Genomic DNA, 23,420 nt, shown 5'->3' on the forward strand with positions numbered 1-23,420 from the left:
GACCGCGCCTGACCGCACCTGAATGAACCGTGGTGATTAACAGTCCTCTGGCTGCGATCCACGCGGACCTAGTGCCGTTCCCCTTCTAAGGATTCTCATTAACTATTTTGTGTACCTATCTCTGGTTTAAGGGCTTACAAATTAAAAGTTTGAAAATTGCAACATTTTCAACATTTTTTCCAAATTTCCATTTTTTCCCCAAATAAACGCAAATTATAGTGATGAAATTTTACCACTGACATGAAGTGCAATATGTCACAAAAAAAGAAATCTCAGAATCACCAGGATCCGTTGAAGCGTTCCAGAGTTATTGCCACATAAAGTGACAGTGGTCAGAATTGTAAAAATTGGCCTGGTCATAAGGTGAAAATAGGCTTGTGTTGGTGGTGAATGGGTTAAAGGGCATCCGTCAGTGGAATCAACCCTCCTTAGCTGTCTATCTGCGCACGCAGGCCATAGAAAGTTGAATAAAGTGATATCTTGATAGCTGCGATTCAATGTCTTATTCCAGAGAAATACACATTTCTGTTATATGTAAATGAGCTGTTACGATCTATAGGACGGACATAGATCTCCGGAGAATCTGCCTCCAGGGTTTATTGTACAGGAAAGAAGGTGTTACCAGCGGGAACCCAGTGTTGACTGACACTTTGAAGTTGGAGCAGATTGGTGCAGTTCTTTGGCAGTAATTTTTTTTTTTTTTTTTGCAAATACCTTCAGAGTGGTAGGTTCTGGAGAGCTGAATACCAGCCTAAAAACCAAGGGTGCCAGTAATGTTGACCACAGATTGTGTGTCCAGGCTACTGACAGAGTTATGTATTGTGCCTTCGTGGCAATAGAAAGCTCCCAGTACGATATGAACAGGGCCTAACTTGTCGCAAGGAAGTCTGGAGTCTGAACAAGGAAATACGAGTTGTCACAACTTTAGTCGCCAAGTAATTAGAGCAGTAGTTTTCCAGCTGTTTCCCACTTAAAGGGAACCTGTCACCGGAATTTGGCGGGACCGATTTTCGGTCATATGGGCGGGGTTTTCGGGTGATTGATTCACCCTTCTCTTACCCGCTGGCTGCATGCTGGCCTCAATATTGGATTGAAGTTCATTCTCTGTCCTCCGTAGTACACACCTGCGCAAAGCAATCTTGCCTTGCGCACTCGCAGTATGCTTTGCCCAACTGCGGGCAAAGCCAAAAAGCATTAGTGCGCATGTGCCGGCGCACTATGTCCCGGAAGTATTTCGCTGTGTTCCGGGACATAGTGCGCTGGCGCATGTGTACTAATGCTTTTCGGCATCGTCGGATTTTACATCCAAAACGCGCGTCGGGGTGCGCATCATTTGGATTTGGTGACGCCGGCAAAAGGTACAGGAATTCCTAAATTTTCCCTTCCACTATTCCCTTGCTTTTTCATATACAGCCTTTTGTACTTTTGGCACTTTGGTTTTTTCTGCCACTGGATTGCACATTGCACTTTGCACTTTTTTATGGTGTATGTTTAGAATAATTGCTCATATTGTGGGCCATATACATTTTTACCTCATAGGTTCTTTGACCCCATACACCCCTACTATATATATTTTTTATATATTATTTTTTTATATCTTATATATATATTTTTAGCACTTGTGGCACACACTCCTTTATTTTTTATTGGTTTTTAATAGGATTCCTGAGATTAACCCTTCCTCTCATGGCGTACCTTATACCTACCGTATATACTCGAGTATAAGCCGACCCGTGTATAAGCCGACCCCCCTAATTTTGCCACAAAAAACTGGGAAAACTTATTGACTCGAGTATAAGCCTAGGGTGGAAAATGCAGCAGCTACCGGTGAATTTCAAAAATAAAAATAGATGCTCCATACCATTCATTATTGCTCCATATAAAGCTGTGCCATATATAATGCTCCATACCATTGATTATTGCCCCATATATTATCCATATATAGCTGTGCCATATAGAATGCTCTGCACCGTTCATTATGGCCCCATAGATGCTCCATATAAAGCTGTGCCACATATACAATGCTCTGCACCGTTCATTATGGCCCTATAGATGCTCCACATAAAGCTGTGCCATATATGCTCTGCACCGTTCATTATGGCCCTATAGATGCTCCATATAAAGCTGTGCCATATATGCTCTGCACCGTACATTATGGCCCCATAGATGCTCCTTATAAAGCTGTGCCATATATGCTCTGCACCGTTCATTATGGCCCCATAGATGCTCCTTATAAAGCTGTGCCATATATGCTCTGCACCGTTCAGTTTGGCCCCATAGATGCTCATTATAAAGCTGTGCCCTATATGCTCTGCACCGTTCAGTATGGCCCCATAGATGCTCCTTATATAGCTGTGCCTTATATGCTCTGCACCGTTCAGTATGGCCCCATAGATGCTCCTTATATAGCTGTGCCCTATATGCTCTGCACTGTTCAGTTTGGCCCCATAGATGCTCCTTATATAGCTGTGCCCTATATGCTCTGCACTGTTCAGTTTGGCCCCATAGATGCTCCTTATATAGCTGTGCCCTATATGCTCTGCACTGTTCAGTTTGGCCCCATAGATGCTCCTTATATAGCTGTGCCCTATATGCTCTGCACTGTTCAGTTTGGCCCCATAGATGCTCCTTATATAGCTGTGCCCTATATGCTCTGCAGCGTTCAGTTTCGCCCCATAGATGCTCCACATAAATCTGTGCCATATATAACGCTGCTGCTGCAATAAAAAAAAAAAAAAAAAAACACATACTCACCTTTCTTGCTTGCAGCTCCTCAGCGTCCCGTCCCGGCGTCTCTGCACTGACTGATAAGGCAGAGGGCGGCGCGCACACTATATGCGTCATCGCACCCTCTGACCTGCACAGTCAGTGCGGAGAGATGCCGGGAAGACAGAGCCCGGCGTGTGGAACGTGGACAGGTAAATATGCGATACTTACCTGCTCCCGGCGTCCCGCTCCTTCCCCCGGACAGCTGGTCTCCGGGTGCCGCAGCCTCTTCCTCTATCAGCTGTCACCGGCACCGCTGATTAGAAAAATGAATATGCGGCTCCACCCCTATGGGAGTGGAGTCCATATTCATAAGTTTTAATGAGCGGTCCCACGTGACCGCTGTACAGGGGAAGAGCTGCGGCACCCGAAGACAGTGTGACGGGCAGGGGGAGCGTCAGGATCGCCGGGACTAGGTAAGTATGCCTCAGCGCCCTCTCCCCCTCACCCGCCGACCCTGCCACAGACCGTGACTCGAGTATAAGCCGAGAGGCACTTTCAGCCCAAAAATTTGGGCTGAAAATCTCGGCTTATACTCGAGTATATACGGTATTTAGGTTTTTATATATACTGGTCATTTTATGTATTTTATCTTTTATATTCTCCAAACATGTGCACATGTAATATGTTGTTACCATTACAAATAAAATAAAGTAATATTTTGATAATACGTATGTCCGTGCCACTTTATTCTTGGAATTAGGTCTATAGCTCTGGTGGTTGGTTTCTATTGTTCATGCGAGTGGTTTCCATCACCTGATTTGTTTTCACTGGGATTCACTAATTTATAATACATTTATATTAAATGGTATAGAAATTCATTGTCCTGTTTAGTGTTAACAAATTCTTTGCCCAAAGACAACATCTGCAAGGAGTTTGTCTGTTCTCCCCATGCTTGCGTGGGTTTCCACCAGTTTCCTCCCACACTCCAAAGATATAAATAACTTGATAATGTGTGCAAACTGTAAAGCGCTGCGGAATATGTTGGCGCTATATAAATAAAGAGATTATTATATTATTATTATCAGGACATTGGCTGATTTTCCAGACACAGTGAATGTCATCAGTGTGAATCTGGCAATATTAATGTTACACGAAATGTGATAAAACAAGCATCCTATAATGATACTAGTGATTTTAGTGTTCCTCTTTTTTTTTTCACCGTTTCATTTGTTCTGATATGAATGTTAGATAGACATAACCTCCATCCTCCCTATTTGTACAAAGACCAAGTATGATAGAGCATGACTTGTGGCATTTGCAGAACCCCGTTCATGTGATGGCTTCTTTACAATGAACCTCTGTTGTCCAGTTCTTCATGAACTGTGGGAATGTGAGGTCTCCACATTGATCTCTGTGCAGGGTCTGTATGTGTCCATGCTGTAGGTATTTATGAACTTGGGCTATGGTCCGTGATTCCGTTGGATAAATGCTTAGTGTATGAGCTCATGAACAATTCAAGTAACCATGGGATGTCTATATGTAGGTCACCATAAATTCAGAACTTGATAATACAAGCTGAGCACCATCAACTGGTACTTAGAGAAGAATTGTGTCATTGTCCCATGATTACTAAACAAGGCATGACTGTTTCCATCACAGACAACTATACATTGTTTTCTGCACCAATGAACTGACATTATAGTCTCAACACAAGTATGTATATCAGCGAGGAGCAACACATCCAGGTAACCAAGTTCCCCAATACATGATCGCTGCTGGGTACACTTTTGATCTGAGGTTGATTGAGTTTCTTCTGAACCATATATGTTCCTGTATTAATGTCATCTGCATTCTCCTGTCTAAATGTTGAAAAAATGGATTACTTATGGTACAGAGTGCTCATTGTGCTTGAGACCCTGGTGGATGATATTTCTTAGTGGATTCTGGTAATTTGAGTGGTCTTGGGAAGAGACATAAGTTGGACTGGTTTCTCTTCCGGCGCAACCAGCTGTCACCATTGAAATAACACACCCGTTTGGCAGAACTGAAAGGGTAATTAAAGAGGTTATTCCAAAAACAATGCCATGAGAGCAGCTGTCTTATAGTACTGCCAGCCTACAGCTTTTTGGCCCAGGTTGACTAGAGCAAGGGTCCCTGCAGTTGTAAAGATTTCACCTGTCCTTTCCCTTTAAGTATTTAAATAATTTTAATTGCCACCTCAGTGACTATCACCTCATTAGCATCTTAGCTATTTAGCAGCCTCTGTATACAGCGCTGTATATAGAGGACACATGGAGGTGCTCTACCTTTCATATTGTGGAGCAGGCGGCTGCGTGCACTGTACTGATAAGGTATCCTGGCTGCTGCGGCATTAAGGTTTCTGTGAAGACTTAAGGTACCTTCACACTAAGCGACGCTGCAGCGATACAGACAACGATGCCGATCGCTGCAGCGTCGCTGTTTGGTCGCTGGAGAGCTGTCACACAGACCGCTCTCCAGCGACCAACGATGCCGAGGTCCCCGGGTAACCAGGGTAAACATCGGGTTGCTAAGCGCAGGGCCGCGCTTAGTAACCCGATGTTTACCCTGGTTACCAGTGTAAAAAGTAAAAAAACCAAAAAGTACATACTCACCTTCACGTCTCCTGCCGTCCGCTTCCTGCACTGACTGAGCGCCGGCCCTAACAGCAGAGCGGTGACGTCACCGCTGTGCTGTACTTTCACTTTATGGCCGGCGCTCAGTCAGTGCAGGAAGCGGACGCCGGGGGACGCGAAGGTGAGTATGTACTGTTTGTTTTTTTTTACATTTTACACTGGTAACCAGGGTAAACATCGGGTTACTAAGCGCGGCCCTGCGCTTAGCAACCCGATGTTTACCCTGGTTACCAGTGTAAAACATCGCTGGCATCGTTGCTTTTGGTGTCAAACACGACGATACACGCCGGTCTGACGACCAAATAAAGTTCTCAACTTTCTTCAACGACCAGCGATATCACAGCAGGATCCTGATCGCTGCTGCGTGTCAAACACAACGATATCGCTAGCCCGGACGCTGCAACGTCACTGATCGCTAGCGATATCGTTTAGTGTGACGGTACCTTTAGGGTACTGTCACACAGTGGCACTTTTGTTGCTACGACGGTACGATCCGTGACATTCCAGCGATATCCATACGATATCGCTGTGTCTGACACGCAGCAGCGATCAGGGACCCTGCTGAGAATCGTACGTCGTAGCAGATCGTTTGGAACTTTCTTTCGTCGCTGGATCTCCCGCTGTCATCGTTGGATCGGTGTGTGTGTGACACCGATCCAACGATGCGTTCGCTTGTAACCAGGGTAAACATCGGGTTACTAAGCGCAGGGCCGCCTTAGTAACCCGATGTTTACCCTGGTTACCGTCGTAAATGTAAAAAAAAAAACAAAAACAGTACATACTCACATTCCGGTGCCCGTCAGGTCCCTTGCAGTCTGCTTCCCGCTCTGACTGACTGCCGGCCGGAAAGTAAGAGCAGAGCACAGCGGTGACGTCACCGCTGTGATCTGCTTTCACTTTACGGCGGCACTCAGTCAGAGCGGGAAGCAGACTGCAAGGGACCTGACGGGCACCGGAATGTGAGTATGTACTGTTTTTTTTTTTTTTTTTTTTTTACTTTTACGATGGTAACCAGGGTAAACATCGGGTTACTAAGCGCGGCCCTGCGCTTAGTAACCCGATGTTTACCCTGGTTACCCGGGGCCCTCGGCATCGTTGGTCGCTGGAGAGCGGTCTGTGTGACAGCTCTCCAGCGACCACACAAACGACTTTCCAACGATCACGGCCAGGTCGTATCGCTGGTCGTGATCGTTGGAAAGTTGCAGAGTGTGACAGTACCCTTAGTCCATTTGTTGTGGATACCGGACTGTTTAAATTCTGTTCTCTATGTTCTGTACTGGTTACACTGCTAAACTATCACTAGTCTCAAGTGTACAAAGGGAACGTATAGGGGGTAGTTAATTGGGAATTAAGTATTTTGTACAAAAGCCTTTTTTTAAGTGTGTGTATAGATCTATACATATGTGCACGTACATTCACAATACTTTATTGACATTCGTGGCTATACAGAATAGATAGCTGAACGCTGGGGTAATGGCTCTTTCTCCCTGAGCAGAGGGGAGGAAGCTAATGCTAAACCTCCAAGAAAAGCAAAAGGCTGGAATTTACCTGCCTGATGCTTCTCAGGGGGCATACACCTGACCCATTCACATCACATGGATGGACACAGCATGCTCAAGCAATATACAGCTGATGTTTAGGGCTAACATTGGCTGAATCACAAATATCAATATCAAATAACAAATATCAAATAACAATAACAAAAATCATAAATTTCTCTTTTTTTTTTTTTTCTTTTTTTTTATCCCTCGCTTCAGTTTTTCACTATTTGCGACGGATCCGTTTTTTTTTTTTAAAGAAAATTTGCCGGATTGTGCCTGAAACCAAAAACCTGATGTGTGAAAGTAGCCTAATATGTATGGGGTCCGCTGACTCTCTCCCCACACATCTGATTTTGGACTGCCGATTCTTTTTTTTTTTTTTTTTTTTAAGAATAATCTGGCAGCAGCTCCCGCATAGAGAACACAGCGTTCCTGTATGGCTGAATCATCAGGAGAGATAGTTGTCAGTGGAAAGTGTTTGGGGGGCTTAAAGCATATAGCCAGTAGATAGCAGTCAGCAGACGTGCTCCATTATAATTCAGCGAATTGTCAGTGATTGTTTCCAACTAGTTGTCTGTTTTTCTTTCTATGACTTCACATATGTAAACCTGGAGTTACACTAAACGACTTACCAACGATCACGACCAGCGATACGACCTGGCCGTGATCGTTGGTAAGTCGTTGTGTGGTCGCTGGGGAGCTGTCACACAGACGGCTCTCTCCAGCGACCAACGATCAGGGAAACGACTTCGGCATCGTTGAAACTATCTTCAACGATGCCGAAGTCCCCCTGCAGCACCCGGGTAACCAGGGTTAACATCGGCTTACTAAGTGCAGGGCCGCGCTTAGTAACCCGATATTTACCCTGGTTACCATTGTAAAAGTTAAAAAAAACAAACAAAAACCGTACATACTCACATTCTGATGTCTGTCACGTCCCCCGGCGTCCACAGGGTTAAAACTGATTTCGGCAAGAGCGCTGCTAATGCACGCACTGCTGCCGAGAGCTTCCCTGCACTGAATGTGTCAGCGCCGGCAGCAACAGCGGTGACGTCACCGCTGTGCTCTGCTTTACGGCTGACGCTGACAGTCAGTGCAGGCAAGCTCTCGGCAGCAGCGCGTGCATTAGCAGCGCTCTTGCCGAAAGCAGTTTTAACCCTGTGGACGCCGGGGGACGTGACAGACATCAGAATGTGAGTATGTACGTTTTTTTTTTTTTTTACTTTTACAATGGTAACCAGGGTAAATATTGGGTTACTAAGCGTGGCCCTGCGCTTAGTAACCCGATATTTACCCTGGTTACAAGTGAACACATCGCTGGATCGGCGTCACACACGCCGATCCAGCGATGACAGCGGGTGATCAGCGACCAAAAAATGGTCCTGATCATTCCCATCGACCAACGATCTCCCAGCAGGGGCCTGATCGTTGGTCGCTGTCACACATAACGAGATCGTTAGCGGGATCGTTGCTACGTCACCAAAAGCGTGACGTTGCAACGATATCGTTGTGTGACTCAGCCTTAAGAGAGAGGCCATTGTGCACATGTCCAGATTATTTGGAGCACCAGCGTGTGTGACATGGAGCAGTCACATTGTCTCCAGAGTTGGATGCAGGACTGTACGGTGGCCCATGAAGCTCGTGTGATGCTGTATGCGGTTCTGTGTGTGCTTGTGTAGAATGTGCAGTGTCCGCAGTACAGTTGCACCATGCTGATGATGTAGCTGTTGGAAGTATCACTGCCTCTGTGCAGTACATTGGCTGTCATTGGTGTGATATAGCAATCTCTCAGCTAATCTCTGTTATCAGGAGAATGTGTTGAACTGGCTTTTATCAATGAAAGGCCTTAAGGTACCTTCACACGAAACGACTTTGTAACGATAACGATAGCGATCCGTGACGTTGCAGCGTCCTAAATAACTATATCGTTGTGTTTGACACGCAGCAGCGATCTGGATCCCGCTGTGATATCGTTGGTCGGGGCTAGAGGTCCAGAACTTTATTTGGTCGTTAGGTCGGCTTGTATCGTCATGTTTGACATTAAAAGCAACGACGCCAGCAACGATCAAAGGGGAAACACACCTATCTGGCTAGGTTCGCTATCTATCACATCGTTACAACCACTGCTGTTTGACATGGAGCAACAACCAGCGAGAACGATATGTGAGTCGCTGTTACGTCATGGTATCGCTCCTGCATCGTTCGTAAGTTGGTGTGTTTGACATCTCTACAGCGACCTAAACAGCGACACTCCAGCGATCGCGTTTTGGTCGGATCGTTGTCTATATCGCTGCAGCGTCGTTTCGTGTGAAGGTACCTTTATTCTTCTAGGCCACAAAGCCAGGCAAGAATGCCAGGAAGGGGGGGGAGGCATAATAACCCAGGATCCAAATGCAGAACAGGAAAAATCCAAATAAGCAGCGCACACCCAACTGTAGTCTGGCAATAGGGCCAGTCTTCGGTGGGTGATGAAAGGTGCCCTTTGATCACTAGCTGGTACATATGCAGATCCTGATGTATCCAGGCTCTTATGCTCTCAGAAGTCACATGGTTGTGTGCCAACAGCAGCCAAAGCTTCCAGGAAAGTCGTAGTTAATTTCACTCCTCATCAGTTCTGTGAAATGTGGTGGAAAATATTCTGCTAGCTAGAGGAAACTTGGTTATATTATAACTTTCTGTGCTCGCTTACACATTGTCCTGACTTGCTCAAATACTGCTGGGGTCAACATGAAACAGCCTACTACTAGAAATGGGTGCAGTCCACACGGTATTGACTTTACAACTGATAAGTGAGAGCATTGCTTCCAGCCATCAACATTTTGTATTGAGGGGTTGATTCGTTAAATAATCTAAAGTATCGTGTTTCACTTTTGCCTTCAGCGGTCCGCTTGCTTATGTAGTTTGTAATGTTGCTGTTTTAATGTGTTTCTATTGCTTTATTTTCCTCCCTTAATTTTCAGCGCTGTGCAGACATTCTCTTATATTATTATTATTATCATTATTATTTATTGTTATAGCGCCATTTATTCCATGGCGCTTTATATGAAGATAATATATGGGCACACTACAGATCATTAATACTTCCGCTTGCTTGGTGGGCAGTCCTGTATCTGGGACACCTCCGTGCGCATATACATAAATGATGTGTTCGCGCTCTCCAATGAATGAGTACATGAACGCCAGTGCTGCTGTAAATGTTAAAATCATAAGGCCATCCAACCACGTCAAGGTGTACTTAAGTATGGCTGGTCACTACTGTCCTATTTCTCCATGTGCCAAACCAGGTCTCGTCTGAACTGGGGAAGTGAAAGGAAGCCAAGTCTTGTGTGGGAAGGATGCTGAGCCCTGCAGGGGTTCTCACCCCCCAATATGTACTGCAAAATGAAAAATGGAGCCCGCACACCTTTTAATATTTGTACTTTTTGATCAAAAAACACTTTTTACCTGACATTAAACTTTTACTGCAAACTGTGTAGGTCATTAACCGCAGTGTGCTGACGCATCGTGTATGTATATGTTTGTATATTGGCCACGCGTGTTTGTGGACTCAGGCATTAATTTAGTACCAAAGGTGTGCAGGTCCAATGTTTTTTTACCTCCATTCAGATTAGATGGCTGGCTGGTGCTGCCAAAACTAACATGTTTGGACAATACTTCCCTAATGTATATAGACATCTTTAGAGAAACCCAGAGCAAGTGGGGAAAGTAAACACCTCTGTAAGAATGCCTCTCAGGTGGGTGACAGCTTCAGTGGGTGGACTCAAGTTCTCCGAACCTCTCCCGGGCAATAAAAAAGAAAGAGGCACTAAAGCTACCAATTCACACATCCCACCCAATCCAGAGCTCAGGCATGGTGATGGGTGAATAACGCACTCTTCATTTGGAAGTGTTGAACTCCCGCTTTATTCTGGGTTACCCTTTATAAAACCTCTGTAATTGCTGTTTAAATATCAGTCATAAAATTAATCTACAAAGGGGGTTGCCAGTGAAAATAAGTTAACTTGCTGGTTGGTGGGATGCTGAATGGTGGGACCATCACTGATCAGCAGAATGGGAAACTTTTTTCCCTGCTAAATGGAACCTGGTCGCCAGAATAAATGCTATTAACCTGCAGATATGGGGTTAATCTGCAAGTTACTAGCGTTGCTAACCTGCCCAGAGCCTGCACATAGCCAAACACTGCAGGGAGAAAATAAACTTTATTCCCCCCAGGCAGCTTTTGGTTTTCAGTCACTGCTCTGTAGAGCAGCAGATATTGCACTCTCGACCCTGACTGACACTGACTCTGCATTGGGGCAGGCTGTCAGTCTGAGCCGGTGACTGAAACCAGAACGCTGTTGGGGGGAATAAAGTTGATTTCCCCCCCCCGCAACGCTCACTTGCAGGCGCCAGGCATGTTACTAACATGATTAACCCCATATCTGCAGGTTCATTTTTTTCTGGGTGACCTGTTCCCTTTTAGAGAGGTTGGGTGCCTTAAGGGTAAGTTCACACAGGACTTTTTTGCTGCGTTATTTTATGCTAATTTTCAGCTGCTTATAGATGCGTTTTTTGGTGCCTTTTTTGGTGCGTTTTTTTCATGCTTTTGTTTGTCTTTGTGCATGATAATAAAGTTGAGTGACCCCAGAGGAAAAAAAAATAACTGCTTCCTGTAGAACCACCCATATTTCACTGTGAGTAGAAAATGGAGACTGAACAGCCATTGCGTTTGAGAAGGACACGTCCATTGCGACTAAGAAGGCCATATAGGAAGCTACTACTGCTGAAAAACCTCACAATAGATCACAATCAGGACACCTCACAATGGCTCACAATGGCTTTTCACACCTCACTACCAGAAACCCTCTCACAACAGATCACAATCGGGACACCTCACAATAGCTCTTCACACCTCACTACCAGAAACTCCCTCACAATACATCACTATCAGGACACCTCACAATAGCTCTTCACACCTCACTAACCACACCCCTAAGCTCTTGGCTGTGAGATCACTTCCTGCTGGCCATGATTTTTCTGCACAAAAAAACGCAGCAAATAATGCTACATGCGCTTTTGCTGCGTTTTTTCCATCACCCATTCAAGTCAATGGGTGAGGCTAGTTTCACATTAGCGTTTAAATCCGCAGCGTTTAAAACGCATCCGCAAGTGGTGGAAAAAACGCATATAAGCGCATACAAACGCGTCGATTTTAGACGCATGCGGTGTCGCATGCGGTTAAAAAAAGCCACGTTTTTACGCGTTTATATGCGTTTTTTCCTGCGTTTGCATTTTTGGTGCGCATGATGAGAAATTTCACAAGAGAAAAATCAAGATAACCAGACACCGCCAATGGGACTACAGAGGGCGTGTATTATGGGATCTCTATATATAGACCCCTGAACAGCTGGAATCTTCAGATTTTGCTCCTTTATCCTGTGTCATGATGGATCTTCACATGGAGAGCTTTTATTTCAACCTGGATTTAAGCATCAAGCTATTTCTTGCCTGTGCTTTTGCTTGGGAGCAAGACAGAAATCGCGAAAGATGGAGAAGGGAGACAACGTAGGCGTTTTTGGAGACACCCCATTATCGAACTACGTGAGAGCCGTGGAGCCTATCACACGCTCTATGCCGAGCAAAATGCCAACCTGGAGAAATTCCAGGAATACACAAGGATGTCGCAAGACTCGTTCCGGGATTTGCTTGCTCGTGTCCACGTAGCCATACGGAGACAGGACACCCAGCTCCGTAGAGCGATTCCACCGGAGGAACGTCTGCTGGTTACATTAAGGTACGTTCCAAATATAAACCAATGACAGTCCAAATTTTGTGTTTTCTGACATGTATTTTTTGGATATTTTCCTTTCTTTCTTTAGCGTAACCACACCATAAAAATAATAGATTGTAATGTTTTTTGTTTGTTTTTATTACAGATTTCTGGCAACCGGAGAGAGTTTATCATCCCTCCACTTCCAATACCGGCTTGGAATATCCACCCTGTCCGGAGTAGTTGTGGACACCTGCCAGGCTTTGTGGAATGTACTCCGGGATGAGTTTATACCCCCACCCACCGTCGACATGTGGCTTGAAATTGCGGAAAAATTCTGGAGTGTGTGTGATTTCCCCAACTGTTTAGGAGCGGTGGATGGAAAGCACATTCGCATTATCAAACCAGCCAGAACAGGATCGGAGTACTTCAATTACAAAAAATATTTTTCTGTTGTGCTCATGGCAATAGCTGATGCGGAATGTCGCTTCATCGCCGTGGACATTGGAGCTTTTGGCCGTGGCAACGATTCCCAGACTTTCAAGAACTCGTATATGGGCCGCTGTGTGTATGGCAACAATTTCAATTTTCCCCCGCCACAACCTCTCCCCAACACTCAAGGTCCACCGATGCCATTTGTTATGGTTGGGGATGAGGCCTTTCAGATGTGTGAAAACCTACTGAAGCCCTATTCCAGTCGGGACTTGAACCACACTAGAAGGATCTTTAACTACAGACTGACCAGGGCCCGAAGAACGGTGGAGTGTACCTTTGGCATTCTGGTCGCTAAATGGCCCATTCTTACATCAGTCGACGAGGTGGTCAAAGCCTATGTGGTTCTGCATAATTATATAATGGTTAAGGAGCAACCCAACATTGAACTGGATGAACCAGTTGCACACCCACTACCCGATTTCCAGTATCACCCGCTGCGGTCAACTGCAGCCGTTGGTCACATGCGGGACCAATTTGCTGCCTTTTTTGATTCAGATATTAGACGTGTGTCATGGCAGGACAATGTTGTGTAAACGTCCTGTTGTAATTTGATCTGTACCAGTAATTTTCTACACTGATAATAATATTTCTCATTAATAAAGTTTACTTTTGGTTGTGTTGACCGTGTCTCCTATCTTTTTCCTCTCCAAACCAAGGCTGTCCTAAAACTGGCAGTATTTGATCTGTATGTAATATCAGTTTTTGTAATCCAAAACTAGGAGTGGGTGATAAAGGCAGAGGTGCTAGTTATTATGTTAATATCATAATTTAACTCTAATTGTTCCACTCCTTGTTTTGGCATACAAATACTGATATAAAACACTGGCCACATACTGCTAGTGTTATGGCAGCCATGTTGCTTTATTGGTAAGTTTGTTGACGTCATTGCGTCCTGATTCTGTTCTGCTGTATCCATTGGACACAAACTGAAGAGACAATGACTGTCACACTATCTATACTCATCAAGTCAGGTGTCAGAAATAATGAATTCATCATGCACATATTACAGCTTCATGAATTCACTATTTCTGACACCTGTGCAGGTGAGCATAGATATGTAGTGTGAGACCACTATTGTCCCCTCAATTTGTGTGTAATAGATTATGTATAAAGAAGAGAAAATAGTGGTTATACAAGGCAGTTCTCTACTCAACAGGTCAGGTGTCATAACTAATGAGTTTTTTGACACCTGACCTGTTCAGTAGAGGTCTGCATTGTATTTCCACCATTTTCTCTTCAGACTGCCACACTAGGCACAGACAAAAAGAGATTATGGAGATACATGTAGTAATTTTTGGCCCACCTCATATCTGTATAATAAAGACACAAAAAGCTGCATTTTTTTTAACTACTGGAGATACGATGTGGCCCAAAAAGTGTGTGTGGCGAAGTTTCTTGGTGCACGGTGTGTGTTGCCGGCGGTGGAAGACACAATAAACCAAACATAATTGTGGCAAATCAAACTTTTTTTTATTTTGTAACAACCAAAAAATTTATTTACTGCGCCGGCTTGGGGTAGAGTGATGTAAACGGGGGATGGAAGCACTGAGGCCTGGCTAACCGTGGACGACGCAGAGGTGACAGGAAAAGGGGCAATGAAACTAGAAGGGTCTGGAAGTTCGGGGATGGGGCTTGACACAGAGGCTTGAGACACACTGGAAGGGTGAGACAAACCTGACATTACAGACACATCGGGAGGTGAAGGTGGAGGAATGATAAGAGTCCTCTGTTTTTTTTGTTTTTTTTCTTGGTTTGCCTGGTTGTGGGAGGTCTTGGTGGGCTCATATGGCGTGGCGTGGTGGCGGGTGACCTGTCAGGGTCCGGCTGCACTGTGCCAGAGTCCATAGTGCTCGTAGAGCGTGCAGCCATGCCAGAGTCCATAGTGCTCGTAGAGCGTGCAGCCATGCCAGAGTCCATAGTGCTCGTAGAGCGTGCAGCCATGCCAGAGTCCATAGTGCCCGTAGAGCGTGCAGCCATGCCAGAGTCCATAGTGCCCGTAGAGCGTGCAGCCATGCCAGAGTCCATAGTGCCCGTAGAGCGTGCAGCCATGCCAGAGTCCATAGTGTTAGTATAGCAGAAGGCCATGCCAGGGTCCTGCTGCATCGTGGTGGTGGCGGTACGGAAGGCCATGCCAGGGTCCTGCTGCATCGTGGTGTCAGTGGAGGAGGTCCAAGCAGGAGCAGCGGATGTCATGGTGGTGGCGGTGGGATGTCCAACTGCACTCGGCATGGTGGTGGTACTGTAGTGGTGTCCGGCTGTGGAAGGAATTGAGGTGGCCGTGCAGTGGGATGCAGCAGAGGTCGGTATTGAGGTAAATCGTGACAGTGACGACACAGTTGGATATGCCGCCACTGTCGGCTGGAAATACCGACTCTGCTGCATAGCCTGCACGTAAGCAGCATTGCAGGCCTGCATGACACTCAGCTGGAGATCAGGAGTAAGGTGTAACGACATGTCCTGCTCAATTTGGTTAAAAAAATGATGTGCTGGCCTCTGGAGGTCGGCTTTCACTTGATCAAGGCTTTTGCTGACCTCCTGGATACGTGCATTCAAGAGGTTATGTGAAACATCCATTCGGTCACCCAAAGCCTTGATTGCTTCTTGTAAAACCGAGCTCAAGTGCAAAAACTCGGGCATGAGTGACCTGTCCGAAGCCCGCTGCCGGGAGGAGCCCCCAAAAAAAGGGGCAGTGGAAGAGGACTGCGAAAGGGGAAGACCTGATGGACCAGCTCCCTGGTCTCCAGTTAGTGTGGCAGGCCCACTTGCTGCAGCGCTGCTGGATGGCTGGGACGGGACCGTGGCTGTCGGATGAAGGACCGCTCCAGAACCTGGGCCAACAGTAGTGCTGTATGTTTTGTGAAAAAAGGAAAAAGACAATTAATACCAAAAATTAACCAGACGCAAAATCCTGTGGAATATAAAAATACAGATTATGGCAATACAATACAACCAAATGCAAGGGGAAAATACTTACGTTCTCTGGGCAAGGACCGGTCTTAAAAATGCCAGAATGCGATGGTATTTGTATTTTCGGATCCTTGCTCCTGAACCACTGGGAACACGGCTCTCTTGACGCAGGTCCTTGTTGAAGCGGTCCTTCATCGAACGCCAACGTGTTTTGACTTTGGCCACTGTAAAAAAAAAATAAAAAAAAATTGTGGTCAGAAAAAGGACTTTTGGCCATGCTCACACAACTGTGTGTGATGACAGAAACTCCAGAGAGTTTCTTTCATCACACACAGGCGAGTGAGCACAGCCAAGGTCTCTGCTGCTTCACACTGCAGTGCAATACTTACCAAATGCATTTCGGACACGTGTCGGGGCGTTGTCCCAGCCATCCCACATCGCTTGGGCCACCTCATTCCATAAGCGCCGGATCGTGACGTTGTTTGAGTGCAGTGGATCCCCGGGTGTCCCACAACGGGACTCGCTCCTGGACCAGGGAGATGAGGAGGTCATTCTCGATTAGGTCATCCTCCCGTTGTGAAACCTAAAAATTAAAGAAAGTCATTACAGTTTCCTCAATTAACATAAGGAAAAGAAAGAAAAAACATTCTGAGAAATGGCATGAATAGTATAGTCAACATACAAAAGGATTCCAGAAGAAAAAAGTAAAGTGGAAAGAAAGGAAGATTCAAGAATATTACACTGAGGACAGTCAGCCTTGTATACGTACCCGCTGCTGTCTTTCCACCGGACCTTGACTCCGCTGCTCCTGCCCTGTCTCAGCCGCAGTAGAAGAGCTCTAAAAAAAAGAAAAAATCAAATTGTCACATGTGTCGATGTGACAGTGAATACTTACCAATCTGACGAGGTAAGTACTCAACTCACTGACATGCTCCACTTCCGACTGTCGTGGACGAAACTCCTCACCAGAAGAAGAATCCGAAGAAGACATTCTGATGCATGTAGAAAATAAGAAATGCAAGAAATTAGGACATGTAGAGATAGAAAATAAAGGCATTGGCTAGGATATACTCACATTGTTCTGAGGCTTTTTTGCTCCAAGGTGCTGTGGTCCGTCTGCTCTGCTTGGCTGTCCGCTGTGGGCCGTCTGCTCTGCTTGGCTGTCTGCTGAGAAGTGAACTGCAACTGTCCACACCCTCCCTTTATCACCTTGATGGTGGGGGGTGGCTTATCCGTGTCTAGACATGTTTTTCTCAATTGAAACGCATGCGTTCAAGAACGCAACCAAACGCATGTGCTTGTAAACGCATGTGTTCATAAAGACAGCAATGCTTTTTTTTGTCGCAAACCTTGCGCAATCGACCGCATGCGTTTCCAGGCGGCAAATAGACGCCTCTAAAAATTACTACATGTTGCATTTCCGCGCCAAGCCGCAAGCGTCGATAATGTTAAGTATAGGAATACACAACGCATGCGGTTATATGCGGTACAAACGCTGCGGCCACAACCGCAAATATGAAACCAGCCTGAAAACACCCTGCAAAAACGCTGAAAGAAGTGACATGCCCTATGTCCAAAAAACGCAGCAAAGCAGAAAATACTGATCAAACAAAAACCCAATGTGTGTGCATGAGATTTCTGAAATGTTATAGGCTTTGCTGGTACTGTAAAAGCAGCTGAAAATTAGCATAAAAAAACAGCAAAAATATGCCGCAAAAAAATCCTGTGTGAACGTACCCGAACACTGCACCTTTCAATCTGTATGGGCCTGACATAAAAATGCCAGCACAGTGCTCCCTCGACAGCTCTATAGGGAATAAATGGAGCAGCGGCGGAGCAAGCGCACTGCTGCTCCATTCTAACTAGATAAAAGTTCCCTGATCTGCTAGTTCTGCCACCCGTTAGATCTCTATCGTATGGATGGGTAATAACGTCTTTTCACCAGGCAGTCTCTTTAAGATGGAATCTATGCCAACATTGTAAACTGTACAGAGCGTTTTTTTTTAGGTGGCACATGACCGCTTAAGTAATCACTCCCATCAAAGTTTTTATTCTCTTAATATATCGCAATCACATTATACCGTACGTCACTGTGTACTTATCTGCTCTATGTAGAAACAGGAAGTCTCTTCTCCCTGCATGACTGATTCCCCTCTTCAGCTCCTGACCCAGCTGCTCCCTTTTGCACCTGCCAGGGACTTTTGCAGTGACTTATGACTCATACGGGAAATACTGGCCTCCTGTTTCTAAATAGAGCTTTGAAGGATTCAGAGAGTCAGTTATTAATCTTGTGATGTCATAGAATTAATAGAAAAGAGAAGAATTAGCTGGGTAGAAAAGCAAAATGAGCAATTGGAAGTGCACAATGCTGTGTAATCTAATGACTGCAGTATATTAACCGCTTCATGACTGGAGGTATTTTTGGTTTTCGTTTTTCTCTCCCCTCCTTCCCAGAGCCATAGCTTTTTATTTTTTAGTCGATATGGCCATATGAGGGCTTGTTTTTTTGTGGGATGAGTTGTACTTTTGAACGACACCAGTGGTTTTAACATATCGTGTCCTGGAAAACGGGGAAAAAAATTCCAATTGTGGTGAAATTGCAAAAGAAGTGCAATCCCACAGTTGTTTTGTTTGGCTTTTTTGCTAGGTTCACTAAATCCTCAAACTGACTTGCCATTATGATTCTCCAGGTCATTACGAGTTCATAGACACCAAACATGTCTAGGATCTTTTTTTTATCTACCGTATATACTCGAGTATAAGCCGAGATTTTCAGCCCAAATTTTTTGGCTGAAAGTGCCCCTCTCGGCTTATATTCGAGTCATGATCGGTGGTGGGGTCGGCGGGTGAGCACTGTCATATACTCACCTAGTTCCGGCGTTCCTGTCGCTCCCCCTGGCTGTCACACTGTCTTCGGTGCCGCAGCCTCTTCCCCTGAGCGGTCACGTGGGACCGCTCATTAGAGAAATGAATAGGCTGCTCCACCCCCCATAGGGGCGGAGCCGCCTATTCATTTCTCTAATCAGCGGTGCCGGTGACCGCTGACAGAGGAAGAGGCTGCGGCACCGAAGACCAGCTGTCCGGGGGAAGGAGCGGGACGCCGGGAGCAGGTAAGTATCGCATATTCACCTGTCCGCGTTCCACCCGCCGGGCGCCGCGCCATCTTCCCGGCGTCTCTCCGCTCTGACTGTGTAGGCAGAGGGCGCGATGACGCATATAGTGTGCGCGCCGCCCTCTGCCTGATCAGTCAGTGCAGAGAGACGCCGGGAAGATGGCGCCGAGGAGCTGCAAGCAAGAGAGGTGAGTATGTGTTTTATTTTTTTTTTATTGCAGCAGCAGCAGCTATGGGGCAATAATGGACGGTGCAGAGCACTATATGGCACAGCTATGGGGCAATGGTGCAGAGCACTATATGGCACAGCTATGGGGCAACGGTGCAGAGCACTATATGGCACAGCTATGGGGCAACGGTGCAGAGCACTATATGGCACAGCTATGGGGCAACGGTGCAGAGCACTATATGGCACAGCTATGGGGCAACGGTGCAGAGCACTATATGGCACAGCTATGGGGCAACGGTGCAGAGCACTATATGGCACAGCTATGGGGCAACGGTGCAGAGCACTATATGGCACAGCTATGGGGCAACGGTGCAGAGCACTATATGGCACAGCTATGGGGCAACGGTGCAGAGCACTATATGGCACAGCTATGGGGCAACGGTGCAGAGCACTATATGGCACAGCTATGGGGCAACGGTGCAGAGCACTATATGGCACAGCTATGGGGCAACGGTGCAGAGCACTATATGGCACAGCTATGGGGCAACGGTGCAGAGCACTATATGGCACAGCTATGGGGCAACGGTGCAGAGCACTATATGGCACAGCTATGGGGCAACGGTGCAGAGCACTATATGGCACAGCTATGGGGCAACGGTGCAGAGCACTATATGGCACAGCTTTATGTGGAGCATCTATGGGGCCATGATGAACGGTGCAGAGCATTATATGTGGCACAGCTTTATGTGGAGCATCTATGGGGCCATGATGAACGGTATGGAGTATCTATTTTTAATTTTGAAATTCACCGGTACCTGCTGCATTTTCCACCCTAGGCTTATACTCGAGTCAATAAGTTTTCCCAGTTTTTTGTGGCAAAATTAGGGGGGGTCGGCTTATACTCGGGTCGGCTTATACTCGGGTATATACGGTAAGTGGTGAAAAAAAAATTTAAAACTTTATTTAACCTCTTTCTGACCTCGGACGGGATAGTACGTCCGAAGTCAGATCCCCCTCTTTGATGCAGGGTTCTGGCGGTGAGCCCGCATCAAAGCCGGGACATGTTAGCTGTTTTGAACAGCTAACATGTGCCCGCAATAGCGGTGGGTGAAATCGCGATTCACCCGCCGCTTTTAACTAGTTAAATGACGCTGTCAAACGCTGACAGCGGCATTTAACCGACGCTTCCGGCCAGGCGGCTGGAAATAAGCGCATCGCCGACCCCCGTCACATGATCGGGGATCAGCGATGCGTCAGAGACCTCTATGGTTACTGATGCCGGCCTGCTGTGAGCGCCACCCTGTGGTCGGTGCTCATAGCACACCTGCATTTCTGCTGCATAGCAGCGATCTGATGATCGCTGCTATCTAGCAGAGCCGATCGAGTTGTGCCAGCTTCTAGCCTCCCATGGAGGCTATTGAAGCATGGCAAAAGTAAAAAAAAAAACTAGTTAAAAAAAAATGTGAAAAAAATATAAAAGTTTAAATCACCCCCCTTTCGCCCCATTCAAAATAAATGAATTTAAAAAAAATTAACCCCTTTCTGACATCTGACGTACTATCCCGTCGAGGTGGGGTGGGCCCGTATGACTACCGACGGGATAGTACGTCATACGCGATCGGCCGCGCTCACGGGGGGAGCGCGGCCGATCGCGGCCGGGTGTCAGCTGCATATCGCAGGCACATTAACCCCCGGCACACCGCGATCAAACATGATCGCGGTGTACCGGCGGTATAGGGAAGCATCGCGCAGGGAGGGGGCTCCCTGCGGGCTTCCCTGAGACCCCCGCAGCAACGCGATGTGATCGCGTTGCTCCGAGGGTCTCCTACCTCCCTCCTCGCCGCAAGTCCCGGATCCAAGATGGCCGCGGCATCCGGGTCCTGCAGGGAGGGAGGTGGCTTAACGAGTGCCTGCTCAGAGCAGGCGCTGGTAAGCCTGCAGCCCTGCACAGCAGATCGCCGATCTGACAGAGTGCTGTGCACACTGTCAGATCACCGATCTGTAATGTCCCCCCCGGGACAAAGTAAAAAAGTTTAAAAAAATTTTTTTCCACATGTGTAAAAAAAAATAAAAAATAAATTCCTAAATAAAGAAAAAAAAAATATATATTATTCCCATAAATACATTTCTTTATCTAAATAAAAAAAAAACAATAAAAGTACACATATTTAGTATCGCCGCGTCCGTAACGACCCAACCTATAAAACTGTCCCACTAGTTAACCCCTTCAGTAAACACCGTGAGAAAAAAAAAAAAACGAGGCAAAAAACAACGCTTTAATACCATACCGCCGAACAAAAAGTGGAATAACACGCGACCAAAAAGACAGATATAAATAACCATGGTACCGCTGAAAACGTCATCTTGTCCCGCAAAAAACGAGCCGCCATACAGCATCAGCAAAAAATAAAAAAGTTATAGTCCTGAGAATAAAGCGATACCAAAATAATTATTTTTTCTATAAAATAGCTTTTATCGTATAAAAGTGCCAAAACATAAAAAAATGATATAAATGAGGTATCGCTGTAATCGTACTGACCCGAAGAATAAAACTGCTTTATCAATTTTACCAAACGCGGAACGGTATAAACGCCTCCCCCAAAAGAAATTTATGAATAGCTGGTTTTTGATCATTCTGCCTCACAAAAATCGGAATAAAAAGCGATCAAAAAATGTCATGTGCCCGAAAATGTTACCAATAAAAACGTCAACTCGTCCCGCAAAAAGCAAGACCTCACATGACTCTGTGGACTCAAATATGGAAAAATTATAGCTTTCAAAATGTGGTAACGCAAAAAATATTTTTTGCAATAAAAAGCGTCTTTCAGTGTGTGACGGCTGCCAATCATAAAAATCCGCTAAATAACCCGCTATAAAAGTAAATCAAACTCCCCTTCATCACCCCCTTAGTTAGGGGGAAAAAAAAAAAATGTATTTATTTCCGTTTTCCCATTAGGGTTAGGGCTAGGGTTAGGGCTAGGGTTAGGGTTAGGGCTAGGGTTATTGCTAGGGTTAGGGCTAGGGTTATTGCTAGGGTTATTGCTAGGGTTATTGCTAGGGCTAGGGTTAGGGCTAGGGTTAGGGTTATTCCTAGGGTTAGGGCTAGGGTTAGGGCTAGGGTTAGGGCTAGGGTTAAGGCTACAGTTAGGGTTGGGGCTAAAGTTAGGGTTAGGGTTTGGATTACATTTACGGTTGGGAATAGGGTTGGGATTAGGGTTAGGGGTGTGTCAGGGTTAGGGGTGTGGTTAGGGTTACCGTTGGGATTAGGGTAAGGGGTGTGTTTGGATTAGGGTTTCAGTTATAATTGGGGGGTTTCCACTGTTTAGGCACATCAGGGGCTCTCCAAACGGGACATGGCATCCGATCTCAATTCCAGACAATTCTGCGTTGAAAAAGAAAAACAGTGCTCCTTCCCTTCAGAGCTCTCCCGTGTACCCAAACAGGGGTTTACCCCAACATATGGGGTATCGGCGTACTCAGGACAAATTGGACAACATCTTTTGGGGTCCAATTTCTCCTGTTACCCTTGGGAAAATACAAAACTGGGGGCTAAAAAATAAGTTTTGTGGGAAAAAAAAGCTTTTTTATTTTCACGGCTCTGCGTTATAAACTGTAGTGAAACACTTGGGGGTTCAAAGTTCTCACAACACATCTAGATAAGTTCTTTGGGAGGTCTAGTTTCCAATTTGGGGTCACTTGTGGGGGGTTTCTACTGTTTGGGTACATCAGGGGCTCTGCAAATGCAACGTGACGCCTGCAGACCAATCCATTTAAGTCTGCATTCCAAATGGCGCTCCTTCCCTTCCGAGCTCTGTCATGCGCCCAAACAGTGGTTCCCCCCCACATATGGGGTATCAGCGTACTCAGGACAAATTGGACAACAACTTTTGGGGTCCAATTTATTATGTTACCCTTGTAAAAATACAAAGCTGGGGGCTAAAAAATCATTTCTGTGAAAAAAAAGAGGAATTTTTATTTTCACGGCTCTGCGTTATAAACTGTAGTGAAACACTTGGGGGTTCAAAGCTCTCAAAACACATCTAGATAAGTTCCTTAGGGGGTCTACTTTCCAAAATGGTGTCAC

The 23,420-nt window shown here is 45.9% G+C and overlaps 1 protein-coding gene across 3 annotated transcripts in view; it reads left to right on the top strand.

Annotated features, from left to right (window-relative positions):
- The window catches only part of HIPK3 (homeodomain interacting protein kinase 3), a 339,043-nt gene that overhangs the window by 38,143 nt on the left and 277,480 nt on the right, over window positions 1-23,420 (top strand). The window lies entirely within an intron of this gene.

Source organism: Ranitomeya variabilis, chromosome 2, assembly GCF_051348905.1.
Source record: "Ranitomeya variabilis isolate aRanVar5 chromosome 2, aRanVar5.hap1, whole genome shotgun sequence".
NCBI lineage: Eukaryota > Metazoa > Chordata > Amphibia > Anura > Dendrobatidae > Ranitomeya > Ranitomeya variabilis.